This window comes from Stegodyphus dumicola, chromosome 10, assembly GCF_044657685.1.
Source record: "Stegodyphus dumicola isolate Sdum_Otavi_A_Nest chromosome 10, ASM4465768v1".
NCBI lineage: Eukaryota > Metazoa > Arthropoda > Arachnida > Araneae > Eresidae > Stegodyphus > Stegodyphus dumicola.
In genome coordinates, this window is record NC_140777.1 from 166,189,814 (window position 1) to 166,202,359 (window position 12,546).

Consider the following 12,546-nt stretch of genomic DNA (forward strand, 5'->3'; position numbering starts at 1 on the left):
CATATCAGTTTTCGAGTATTTTTTATACGGTATAAAACTTTATATACTCTCCTTGATTTCGCATCAAGAAATGTTCTATTTCTCATTTTTGGAATGGAACTGCATTGTCTCTTAGAGATGAAGCGGTGGTTTTCTAATGTTTTCTGTCACAGCTGGAAAATTTTTCTGCATGTTTATTACTTCTATGCGTTGCAGCAACGTAATTCCGAACGTAGATTGGAAACTTCAGTGCCAACAATGCTGCATTTAATGTATAGTGTGCGAATATATAGGAAAATTTCAAAATTATTTTATAGTAATAATTTTCACAGCAGTATGGCAATCCAGACTTGTTTCTTTAAATAAAAGAACTAAGAGGCAAAAGTTAGCAATTTGAACATTTTATTGTGAAAAGTGTTTTCCTGGAATATAGCTCCAGTTTTTATTTTTTCCATTCACGAGGATCTAACGGGCTGAAAATGAGCACCTAACCCAGGGATGTTTCATATAATTTCTTTAAATATAGTACAGCGCGATAATATCGTGTGTGATCAACATGAAAAGTAATACAACGGATATAAGTGCTTCGACAAAAATGCTGTTTCGAGTCTAATGTCCCATCAGGGACAAACGTCCGTTTCTGCTCATTAATAACCAAATGCGAAAGGAATACTAAAAAATAAAAACTATTATAGAGACGTAAAATGATAAAAAGAGGAAAAGATGATACTAAAATAAGTGTAATCTCAGAGGAAGTGAGTAGGCTATGGTCGGGGGAGGAGAATCTTAAGACTTTCATATTTAAAACGGTAAAATACCTTTATTAACCCATTAATCGCCAAAACTACAAGGAATGTTTCTTTTCTCATGAAAATAATAACAAATATCAAATTAAGCATTTATAATATAAATTTACATTGAAAATAATAATAAAAAAAAAATAAAAAAATGCTCTCACCTGTGGAAAACGCGAGTGTTGCGTTCGCGCAACGTCAGCGGAATAAGACTACGGATGTTTAGTGAGTAGGATTGTACTCGTGTGATGTTTCTTTTGAGTGGAGCGCAGGATTACATTTTTGATGTATAACGTTTTATAAATCTACCAAATCACTTTACTTTTAATTAATTTAATATTAAAATATGCATTGTAATTCTTTTACAAATACAGATTATTTCAATGGAAAGATTCAAGCATGACAAGCTTGATTACAATCATGATGTAAAGCTACATTACATACTTCGCATCTATAAATAGTCTGGCTATGGTACTCTTTACAACAAAGTCTTTTGTTATCAACGGACTTTACGATAAAATGTCTACCATCTCCATACAATGGTTTTTGAATGCTGAATATACTAGGTCTTGCCATTCCTTTCTTGTTCGCCACCAGATTCTGCAATTTCTGGGGGAACAACAACAATATCAGTTTCATTCTGGTCATTATTAACATTATCATCATCTATTTCTTCATCAAAAAATCTTTGAAGGGTAGGGCTTCTTCTAATGTAAGATACCTCGTTCTAGGCATTTTTAAACAACCAGAACATGAACCAGAACATCGAAAGGAATGAGTGAAAAAGAAGATCGACTACCCTTTTCCTGCTGACGTCAGCGCAACACTTATTTTCCTTTCCTTTCCAAATCAAATTTAAACATCTGAGTGATGTAATGTTCTGATAAACGGTGACCTTGACTAAAAATAGATCACTCATAAAGACGGCGATTCTTTCTTTAAATATTTTCAGCAAAAATACACGGTCGATAATTTTGCTTAAATTTGCTTAAAGTATGAGATTAATTATTATAAACAAAATGAATTGTTGAAGGCAAATATTTTTTACAGATATAATCTTCATAATATTCCCTACACAAAATCATCTGCTGGTATAAAATATTTTAGGTAGTTATATTTATATACGCATTTATTTTGACCGTTGCGTGAACGCAACACCAGCGGTTAATGGGTTAACAAAAATAAATTATTGTATGTTACATATCCAGTATGTAAAAACAGGATTTGTAAACATTGCAAGAATACGATTAATCATTTAAAGTGTCAATTGTTTCAAACAAATAGTAAATGTTTTCTCATAAAGCTAAGCATAAAATTAATTTCGGTAATATAAGAAAACATTTTTGAATGAAAGTGATTCTGAAGGGCATTTGTCAGTTATATTCGAGTATTTCGTAAATTGTATATCTGATATTCGAACTAAAATTGGTTTGGTAATCGCGAATAAATATGTCACTGCGCAGTTAGGGAGGAGCCTTGCAAAAAGTTAGCATCTTTCAGAGATGATATTTTGTCACCATACAGAATCTGAAGTGTAACACAGGATGGCGTCTAAATGAGGTTATCTCTAAATTTTTGAGTTAAATTTTTCCCTGTGATATTGAAATTGGCTGTTATGTCGAGGGTCATACTGCAAGGAACTCCTTTGATACTGCCCGTTGATGATACGCGTTCTCTGCTTGGCAAAAGAAATCGAATTTACCCATTATCGAAGTAGAACAGTCTTCACATTTGTTAATTTTCTTGAAATTCTCACAACGAAATTGTTGCTCACACGCCTGAAGGTCATTGGATTGAGGTAAATTATAGTAATGCAACAGAGAACCGATATTATCCTTAAGAGCGAAAGCGTATGCTTCAATACCGATACGTTTCAAATTTTCGATGAGCAAGTCAACACGTGCACAGCGCGAAGTATCACATTTTGAAACATCCAGAGATAATAATTTATCCAAATAATTATGGTCGAACATCTTATTATTCGGAAATAGCCAAAATGTCTGAAGTGTCACACGAAAAAAATTAGTAGAAGATTACACATCCAGGGACATAGTATCTTTATACGAAGAGCACGAGGTATCGGCTTACGAACTAGGTCTGGTGCCATTTTAGCTCGTAAAATTCGAAGAATGTCCCAGCGGGAAAATTCAATATCTATGGCCGAAATAATATTCATAGTAATCCAAAAATATCGCAGCAATTAAACACAGCAAAACGATCACTCAAAAAATACAAAACAGCAAGGATCGCAACAGGCATAAATACCCAGGGAACGGTGGGGAGCTATATAGCGAAATGCGGCATGAAACTTCGAACGCGCACGTGAAAGAAATCTTGAAACCAAGCGTATGCTCTGACCGTCTTAAAGGGCTACATAAAAAGCGGTCCTCAACTAAACATAATTCAGCTTTTGAAGGCATAAATCAATTTTTAATCAAAAAATATTAAAATCTTCAACACGCTGCAAATCAAACATAAGCTTTACATTTTTATTATCTTTTGTGATGGGCATAAAACTGTAGAAATAATTTAGGGACAGAACCTAGCATACAAATTAATACAAAAATAGAATTTATTCATAAGCCACCGCTCTGCCTTAAAAAGACAAAGCAGTTTCATTTAAAACAAAATGTTTATTTATTGTTATGTGTTGCAGTCTCCAACTCCAACTCGCTTTATTTGCCGCGATTAACCTGCGAAATCGCAGGTTGTGTTCCGGCTATCGAACTTTGGTGCTTCTAGGAGCGCTGCAGGTAAGGAAATGCCGAACGTAGTTCTCGTGGAGACAGGATAGCAGATGCAGGGGGTGTGACCAATGTCACGTGATGAGCGATAAGACATCTGGTTGGCGATGAGGTATCCAGGCATCGTAGCGCTGTAAATCTGAAGTTTTACAATAGTTATACATAAAATAGTACTAAATCAGTTCATAAAAGGTGTGTGTTGCAGTCATAAATGCAGAAAATAAAATACGATTCCAAAAAGTAAAATAGTATATACAGGAAAAATATAAGTAATATCTTGTGGGCATGGCTGTGTGTGTCACATGATCATCCGGCTAAGATTTCTAAACATCATTATTTACAAGTCAAATAAGTTTTTCAGAGTACTACATACTTAAAAACACAAATTATGTTGGAAAATCCTGGTTTCCACTGAGTAGAAAAGCGGCATATGGACGGAGGTGCCTGTCCTCGTGTAAAATTTCATAGTGAAATAGGTTGAAAATGTCCATATGTTGGCACTCCTTAGCGGCGTCATAAAATGCCGTGTTAGTTCTTCTTAAATATTGTGTTGTAGTTCGCAATTTTAATAATGTATGTACCTCAAGAATGTACGAAAAAACCACTGAGTAAGAAATTGGTAATAACTTTTCTCATGATAATTTCAAATTTGAAATAAACTTTTAAAAATCCATAGCAATATCGCATCGAAACCTGTTTCCATGTCACATGTATTGCATAAAGAAATGTGAAATTTGAAGAACTAATTTTCCTAAATATTTAATACTCGAATCCGTATAAGTTGCATGCATTTGTTTTAGTAAAGTGTTATGACAGATTTTTTTAAGAGCTGTCGGAGACAAATGATAATATTCCTCGACAGTAATGAACGAGAATACCATGCATTTGTTCAAAAACAGAAACGAAGTATTTGTGAGATTTATTCAACATCCAAGTCTTAATTTTAACAGTTTTATATTATTTTTCTCTACTAGCCAGGTATAGTTTAAGTGTCTCAATTGGGTATCAAAACGCGTGTGTGAAAACACTGATCTGCACTTTGTTACTAGATATTTTTTCCTTAAATCTAGTTTTTTATATATCAAGGTGTCTGTAGTCAATGTGTATATTGTATTAATTCGGGAAGTTCCCTGATTCTTTAAACATGAGTATACAAGCAGCAGTGAAAGTAAAAAATAATTATGAAAACCAAATAGTCTATAACGATTTTAATGCCAAGTCATAAATAATCAAATGAATAACTTCAAATTTCTGAATTTGTTTAATATCACAATTTTCAGTTCCGGTTTTGGTGAGAATCGAAATAATATAAATTTGAATTCAAAATCATGAAAATCCTCAGGATTTTCACGATTTTGTTCTTACAAATCCTTGACATGATAAATAGTATCATAATAATGCTAAATAATTGAAGAAAAATGCATTTGCTGGCTCTCTAAGATTACTTGGATGGCCTCTAGGTTCAGACCAATAGCTTTTAAGATTAGTGTTTTTGAGCAGAATGAAACATTAATTTTTAACAGAGTTTTGGTCTAATAGTTCATGGTATCGATCTATTAGACTTTGCTGTATTTTCAGCACAAAGACCATATTCTATTTGTTAATCTGTCACAGCTCAAACAGCACGGTAACCTAATCTGCAAACTATGTTCGCTTGAGATGAGTAAACCTTGTTAGAAAGCTAAACTATTTGTGAAAACTGCATCTAACGTCTATCATTCAAATTTACTTTAACTTGTTGACGAATTTCTGGCCTTAAAAGCTATGTAACTGGAATCAGAAAACAAGTTTGATGAAAAAACAAATAACCCACATAGCACAAAAACATGCCTGGGATATCCCGAAGATGTTGCTCGCGGGGTATGCGCACATCCTCAGGACATCGCGGAATATCTCTCGAACCTCCTAAACACCTCCTCCAGAGTTCTTAGTGTCACATCCCAGTATATCCTCAGGACATCCTAACTAAGTCCCATCGACAGCGTACGGCATGTTATTAGGATATGAACTCTTACTTATTACATCCTCAGGACATCCCACTCACCTCCTAAACACAACCCATTTTATCCAAAAATCATCCTATCTATGTCCCATCAACAGCGTATGGGATGTTGGTAGGATTTAAAGTCCTACTTACTACATCCTCAGGACATCCCACAATATCCCAATTTCCTCCTAAACTCATCTTCCCGAGTGCTTAATGTCACATCCCAGTATATCCTTTGGACATCCTATCTAGGTTCCACCGACAGTGTATGGGATGTTATCAGGATTTTAAATACTAATTACAATATACCTTTGACCTCTTAAATACATACTGTCAACTGCTTAGTGTCACATCCCAGTATATATACAGAGAAAACTTCCAGTGAAAGTATATGAAGGTGTAGTGATGATCTAAAACCTAATTACTTTACACAGATAGTCTCAAATCCTTTTCCTATGGTTACTATCGAAAAATCAGAAATGTTGAAAATATTTATACAACATATTTATGTATTTATGAATCAAAATACATGAGAAATCGCAGTGAGAAAAAGCACTGCTACCTTAATCTGTGATTATATATAACAAATTCAGTGAATTATAGTTAACAAACAGTGAAAATATTTATATTTCTGAAATATTTTATATATAACATTTTCAGTTTCGCATATGTGGCAGCTTGAGATTTTTTTTAAGTATACCAATTTTTTTAAATGTCTAAAAATTTTTGTATTTTCAAGGAAAGCTTATTCTTTCACCTTTAGTATATAAGTAATGGTAATTTACCAGATAAAATTACGTAATGGGGAATACAGAAAAATATCTAACCACTTACTTTTGACTTCATCTGCAGAGAGACTAAACATGTAGTTCAGCTAAATCTGTTATAATAAATATTTATAATAATGCTAAATCCTGCAATAACTATTAATATGACAAATTTTTGTAAACCTATTTATTTGGATGAAAACTAAACACATTCAGAAATTTATGGCACTATATTATGGTTAACAGAGGAAAAACACTTTTCAAAATTCAAAATAGTTTTTATAAATCCAATTTATCACATTTTCCTTAAATTCCTGAAAAATAATCTTATATCCATGTAAAAGAGGAATATGTATTCATCTGTATATAAAAACTCTAAATACTGGAGTTAAACTGGAGCTTAGCCATTGCCAAAAATAAATAAAATGCAATTACTACATGTGAATATAATTCATAATTAAATTTAAACAAATCACTATTAGAATGCAAATTAAAGGAAGCTTTTAAAATATTTTAACATATAGTACCTATAAACAGAGTAGCCATTATTTGTGTTGTATCATAAATTATAATACGACGTTTAGCTTAAGAGAGCTTCTCCTGACGCATGCGCCGTTCGCGTTTATCCGCGCGGTGTATGATGACGTAACTGTTTATTACGTATGTATGTATATGTATACCATTCTTACTTCTTCGCCCTTTTTTCTCTGCTGTATGCAACTATGTTTAAGTTAATCTCTGTCATTAAAAATGTTCATTGATATTACAATCTATTTAGGCTCATTTATTTCTTCAATTTGACTATTCGATTATAGTAAAATAAACATGGGGTATGCCTTTTAAATTTTTTATGTCAGAAATTAAACTCAACCTACCAGCTGAACCATATGAGCAGTTGTATCAGTCAGCCACTGGTAGGTAACCTAAATAACGAATCAACATATAAAGTTGCCAAAATAAGGAGAGAAACAAAATTATGATAATCACATCTTACCTAATCATAAAATTTAATGTGTAGGCAAGTCTAAAAAGAGTGAGAAGGAATTTATTTTGCAACACAAAGTAAAGCTGTCTTGCAGGAGCAAAAAAACTTGTCTCATGAGATAGTAAAAAATAATTAACTGTATCTGGTAACATTTATCTGACAACACATAAGTAATTGTTAACTACGTGCAGAAAATAAAATCTGGTCATGATAAGCAAAATGCAATTTTAAACTTTTGAGTTTAACTGCAGAAATCTACGAAAGACGTATATTTTATGTTGTAGCAGTAGTAAATCAAGATGCGGCTAATCTTTACTGTATGGTACACCTTGTTTTTTGTCTGAAAAAATCGCCAAGTGGTATTGGTTGTTCGTGAAATCTGGAAGCCCATTGCGACAAATAAGTTTTTCCGTTATTGTAATGTTGATAATGTTGGCGAAAATAGCCTTTGAAAAAAATAAGTTTTTGTCAATATAAAGGGGTTATTTCTGGAAATATTGCCAACGTGTTGTGATAAATTTAGTTTTGGGCTACATTTTGTAATAGTAACCCTTTTGTACGGACCCGTGTTTTTGGTTCTTACCATTCTTTTTAATTGCTATGTTTGGTTGCACGTAAGTGGTATGGTCTTGTATTTTGAACTTGCTATTATTTTGGTGTGGGTACCATCGTTTGAGTATGTCTGAGGTGAATAACAGACGATGAATTTAATTGAATTGCTTATCTGGAGGATGGAGGAAATGGTGGTGGAAAGCCTAAACGTATGCATGTGAAAAAAAAGGTATGTTAAAAAAATGACGCTTCATTTATTTATTCGTCTCTGTGTGTTAATTTTTCTTTTTGTTGTTTAATATTTTTATGTTAGAAAATATGTATTTTTGTATTTTTGGTTGTCTCTGTGTGTTAAGACAGTGGCGAATATTTTCTTGTAAACATGATATTTTTAACTTTCTGGTTTTCTTAAAGTGAAAATAGATCAATGTGTACATGTGCAAAGTTAAGGCAGTGCACAATACCTAGTTTGTGCAGTTTTCTGTTTTTTTTTTTTAAGTTAAAATAGGTCGATGTGTACATGGACACCAAGTTTGTGTATGTCTTTGACTTCTTATTTTGGTTTTGTGTAACGGCAATCTTGAAATTTGTGCCGATTCTTCCAGGTGACGATCTTGATATAAAATAAGAAACGATTTGCCAAGGGTTACCGTAGAGTAAATTTTTACCAAAGATGTTCTACCATAATCACCATTTCAGTGGTTTAAACACTAGTGGAACAGTATTCAGAGATGAAGATTTCAGTTTTGTTTACACAGCAGGTTTAGGCACTCCAGCCGTTACGGTGAACAAGATTATAATAAACATAGCCAAAACAATTATCTATAAATATCGACGTATAAAACTGCATGAACTAATATATTTCTTATGCTAGTATGTACAGAATCCTTAATCGAAGTGAAAATGAGAAGACTGTGCCTGACTTACGTGATTACAAACTTACTCTGAGCCGTTTTTCTGTGACTCTTTTACTGTGTAGAGCTGTATAGAGATTTAGAATTAATCAGTAAAGGCTTGCAACGTAATAACGTCACAAGAGGCTTTTTTCTCGACAAAGCTAAGACTTTCGATCGTGTTTGGCTGGGTGCTCTTATTTACAATTTACACATTTCGGGGCTCCAAGAGTACATTAAACACATAATTAAATCCTGCATGACAGGTAGACACTTTGTCTTTCGTGTCACAGGAATTCTCTCTACACCTAAACTTTTCCTTGCAGGCGTCCCCCAGGGAAGTCTTCGCGGACCTATACTTTTTAATATATACGTGAATGACATACCCACTCTGAACAACACAAAACTCGCAATGTATGCTGATGACACTGCGATCCTTACACAAGGCCGGCTATACAACAGCTACAAAACCACATACATGCATTAGAGACTTGACTCATCAGATGGAAAATTAAGGTTAATGTGGAAAAGACTCAGGCAATCCTGTTAACAAAAAAGGAGAAGTTCAATAAAAACCTACATTTCTACGGAGTGTCAATTCCCTGGTACAGGCAAGTCCGACCAGGCCCGGTCGTTACAAAAACATAATACAAAAATTTCACCCTTTGGTGAAATTTATCGAACTTCTTAGTAGCTGAGTTTAAGGTCAGGTACATGTCATTCACAATCATTTCCGGAATTTATCCCTCCATCTTTTCTCAGAAACTGAGTAGCCGGGCTTCCCAGGCCCGAGACCCTCGCTAGCATTGTCATTTAAAAATGTGAAAGATGTCAGGCAGTTGCAAAAATGTCACGCTATTTGATTTATGACGATGAAATGAAAAGATTACAGAAACTATTAGCCGAAATGTTGACTGATGAAGATTCAGTTAATGAAGAAGACGAAGAAATAATTGATGAAGAACAGTTTAGTGATCACCAATCGAATTCTGAAGAGACATTAGATTCAAGCGATGAATCTAGTAATGAATTCAGCATTTCTGTTTCCGTGAATTGATATCTTGTCAAAGATAGCCATCAAATTTGAAAGGTAGAGAGCTGCTCGACACAAGAATATTACAGAAATCAGATCATTTATCTGTCTTCTTTGTTTTGGAGAATTTTGTTTTAAAATAGAAGGCTTCTCACGTAAATGTTGCGAAGTTTGGGCGACTGACGGGACAGGGCTTGACATTTTTCATTGAACAGTGTCTCATAAACGTTTTTTAATCCTAATGAGATGTTTGGGATTTGATGACCTAAGAGATCGTCCTTCTAGAAGAGAAATGGATAAACTGGCTCCGGTAAGAAATGATTTTGAAAAGTTCGTTAAAAATGCTGGCGAATACATCACAACTGACGAAAAATTAGAACCTTTTATAAGAAGATGCTCCTTTCTTCAATACATTCCAAGTAAACCTGCAAAATATGAAATTAAAGTTTTTGCTGTTTTTGATGCAAGGACATTTTGTACTTCAAATCTTGAAATTCATGCAGGAACACAACCCAAACGGTCGTGCAGCTCAGAAAATGGTCTTGATAAAGTAGTCAAGAGGTTTAGAGAGCCTATTTTGAATCCAGGGTGCAACCTTACCGTGTACAATTGGTTTACCAGTTATACCTTGGTAAAGAATCACCTTGAAAAGAAAATTACGCTCGTGGGAACTATCAGAAAAAATAAAAAAGAACTGCCAATATATTTTACTTGTGGCAGAAAAAGAGAAGTTTGATCATCATTATTTGGATTTCAAAGAAATATGACATTAGTTTCCTACACACCAAACAAAAATAAATGCGTTGTTCTATTGTCCACCATGCATAATGACAGAGCCATCGATGTTTCGACTGGAGAAGCAAATAAAAAAAACAGAAATTATGACTTTTAATGATTTAACAAAGGGTGCTATAGATGTAGTAACCATTTATAGTACTGCTAGAATTAGCAACAGATGACCAATGGCAGTATTCTTTAGTATGTTCAACATTGCAGCTATGAATACTAGAATATTATTGTTATCTTCGAGGACGCCAGTAGTGCAATATAGAAAACGAAGTTTATTTATCAAAGAATTTGCATTAGAACTTTTCAAGGATCACATTCAAGAAAGAAGCTCGCAGCAAAATTTCCACGCGAATTGAGTGAAAAATGAAATTGCAGATATAGGGAAAATTGGGAAGGACACTCGCCAAAAAAACAGGAGTGTTCTAGGGAAAGATGCCATATATGTAATAGCGTAAAGGACCGAAAACCACAAATTTGCTGCGCTAAGTGAGAGAAAAATGTTTGCGGTAAACACAGCGCGATTTTTTGCAAAAAAAATGTGAAATGTAAGTTTTTTTTTGAAAATATTTCTGTAAAAATTTAATATTACATAAATTAGTATTAAATTTCGTTTGCTCACAAAAAGAAATCAGTCTGATTTTTTCTGTTAATGATAAATAATTTCAATCTTAAAAGTGTATTAAAATACAATTTTTTTAGAATTATTAAATTCAAAGTATATTTTTATATTTTATATACTTTTTATTATTTAATTTTTTTCTTCGATTACACAAACAATTTTATTTTTATTTCGTTAAGAAATAACGTTTCGGACCTACGGAGCCCGACGCGCGTCCTCGCGTAGCTAAAAGCAGCGCGCGTCTTCGCGGGTTAACAGCGTGAAATAGCATTCTTTCTATAGACAACAAGTTACTCATTTAACAAGTCCCTTCTACGTCCAATATTGCCTTATGCTTGCTCTGTTTGGGCTTATTCTAGTTGATCCTTAAGGAAGAAATTGAAAACTGCACAAAACGGGGTTTTGAGACAAATTAGTAATGTTTTATGGTAGCTTCGGATTTACAGATTTGATGCTGAACTGAAAATTGACCACATTTTAACCTTTTACTATCGCCTTGCTAAGAAATTCTATAAAGACATAGAGTTTATTAACAACACTGCAATTAAAATTTATGATTACGACGCAAATGATCAATGTAATATCAAAAGGCCTATGGCCGTTCTTAGTTACACTCTTGATTAAGCTTAACTGCACCATGGCTACCTTATATATAGTATGATTTTGTATTGTATGTAACTGTTTACTTTTAACTTGAGCTCCTTACTTAATTTATTCTATGATTATGATCACATTTTTAATAATGCTGACTGGGTCTTGTATTTACCAAATGTTTGCTTGACAATTTTCATGTGTTCATTTATTATTGTTCCCAATGGCTCGACGGAGTTTGCAGCTTTTCTGGACAGCATTTTCATCACCGAATCATGTATGCGTGTTACAAATATTCATCTTACAAATATTCATCAAGTCATTTATTAAGGCCATTATAAATAATTATTTGAAAAAAAACCCTTAAGATATCCTGGGCATATTTATATAATACTATAAGTTGTAACTTTGTATTGTACCCGAAGTGGCATATTTTCATTTGTGGATAGGGTCTAAGACCCAGGCACCCCGGTGCTACACCATCACTCGTTGCGTAATCTGTTAAAAGATGCCTAACACTCACAAAGACCTCACAAAAACTGAGTACTATCAGCCCTCTTTTCGATGCGAGCAAAATTTTGAAAAGGTTATCCATGCCAGAATACATCCTTTTTTGACAGATTTCCCGCACAGCAATTTGGCTTTAGAAAAAATCTCTGTGACGAAGCAGTTGGTGCGTCTGACAGAATTTATTAGAGGTGCCTTTAATAATAAACAATGTGTTGTCTTAGTCATGATAAACGTGGCTAAAGTGTTCGATAGCGTCGGCCCGAGGGTTAATTTTCAGGCTTATTTAAGCTCGAGTTCTCTAGA

At 33.7% G+C, this 12,546-nt stretch overlaps 1 protein-coding gene and 1 long non-coding RNA gene across 6 annotated transcripts in view; both read right to left on the reverse strand.

The window, feature by feature from the left end:
* LOC146995185 (uncharacterized) overlaps positions 1-12,546 on the reverse strand; it is a 428,660-nt gene that overhangs the window by 299,826 nt on the left and 116,288 nt on the right. The gene's annotated exons all lie outside the window — the stretch shown is intronic.
* On the reverse strand, positions 3,242-8,131 carry LOC146995190 (uncharacterized). Its single transcript, XR_015043629.1, has 2 exons — positions 7,147-8,131; positions 3,242-3,656 (listed from the first exon to the last, which is right to left on the reverse strand). It is a non-coding gene; the product is annotated as an uncharacterized LOC146995190 (long non-coding RNA).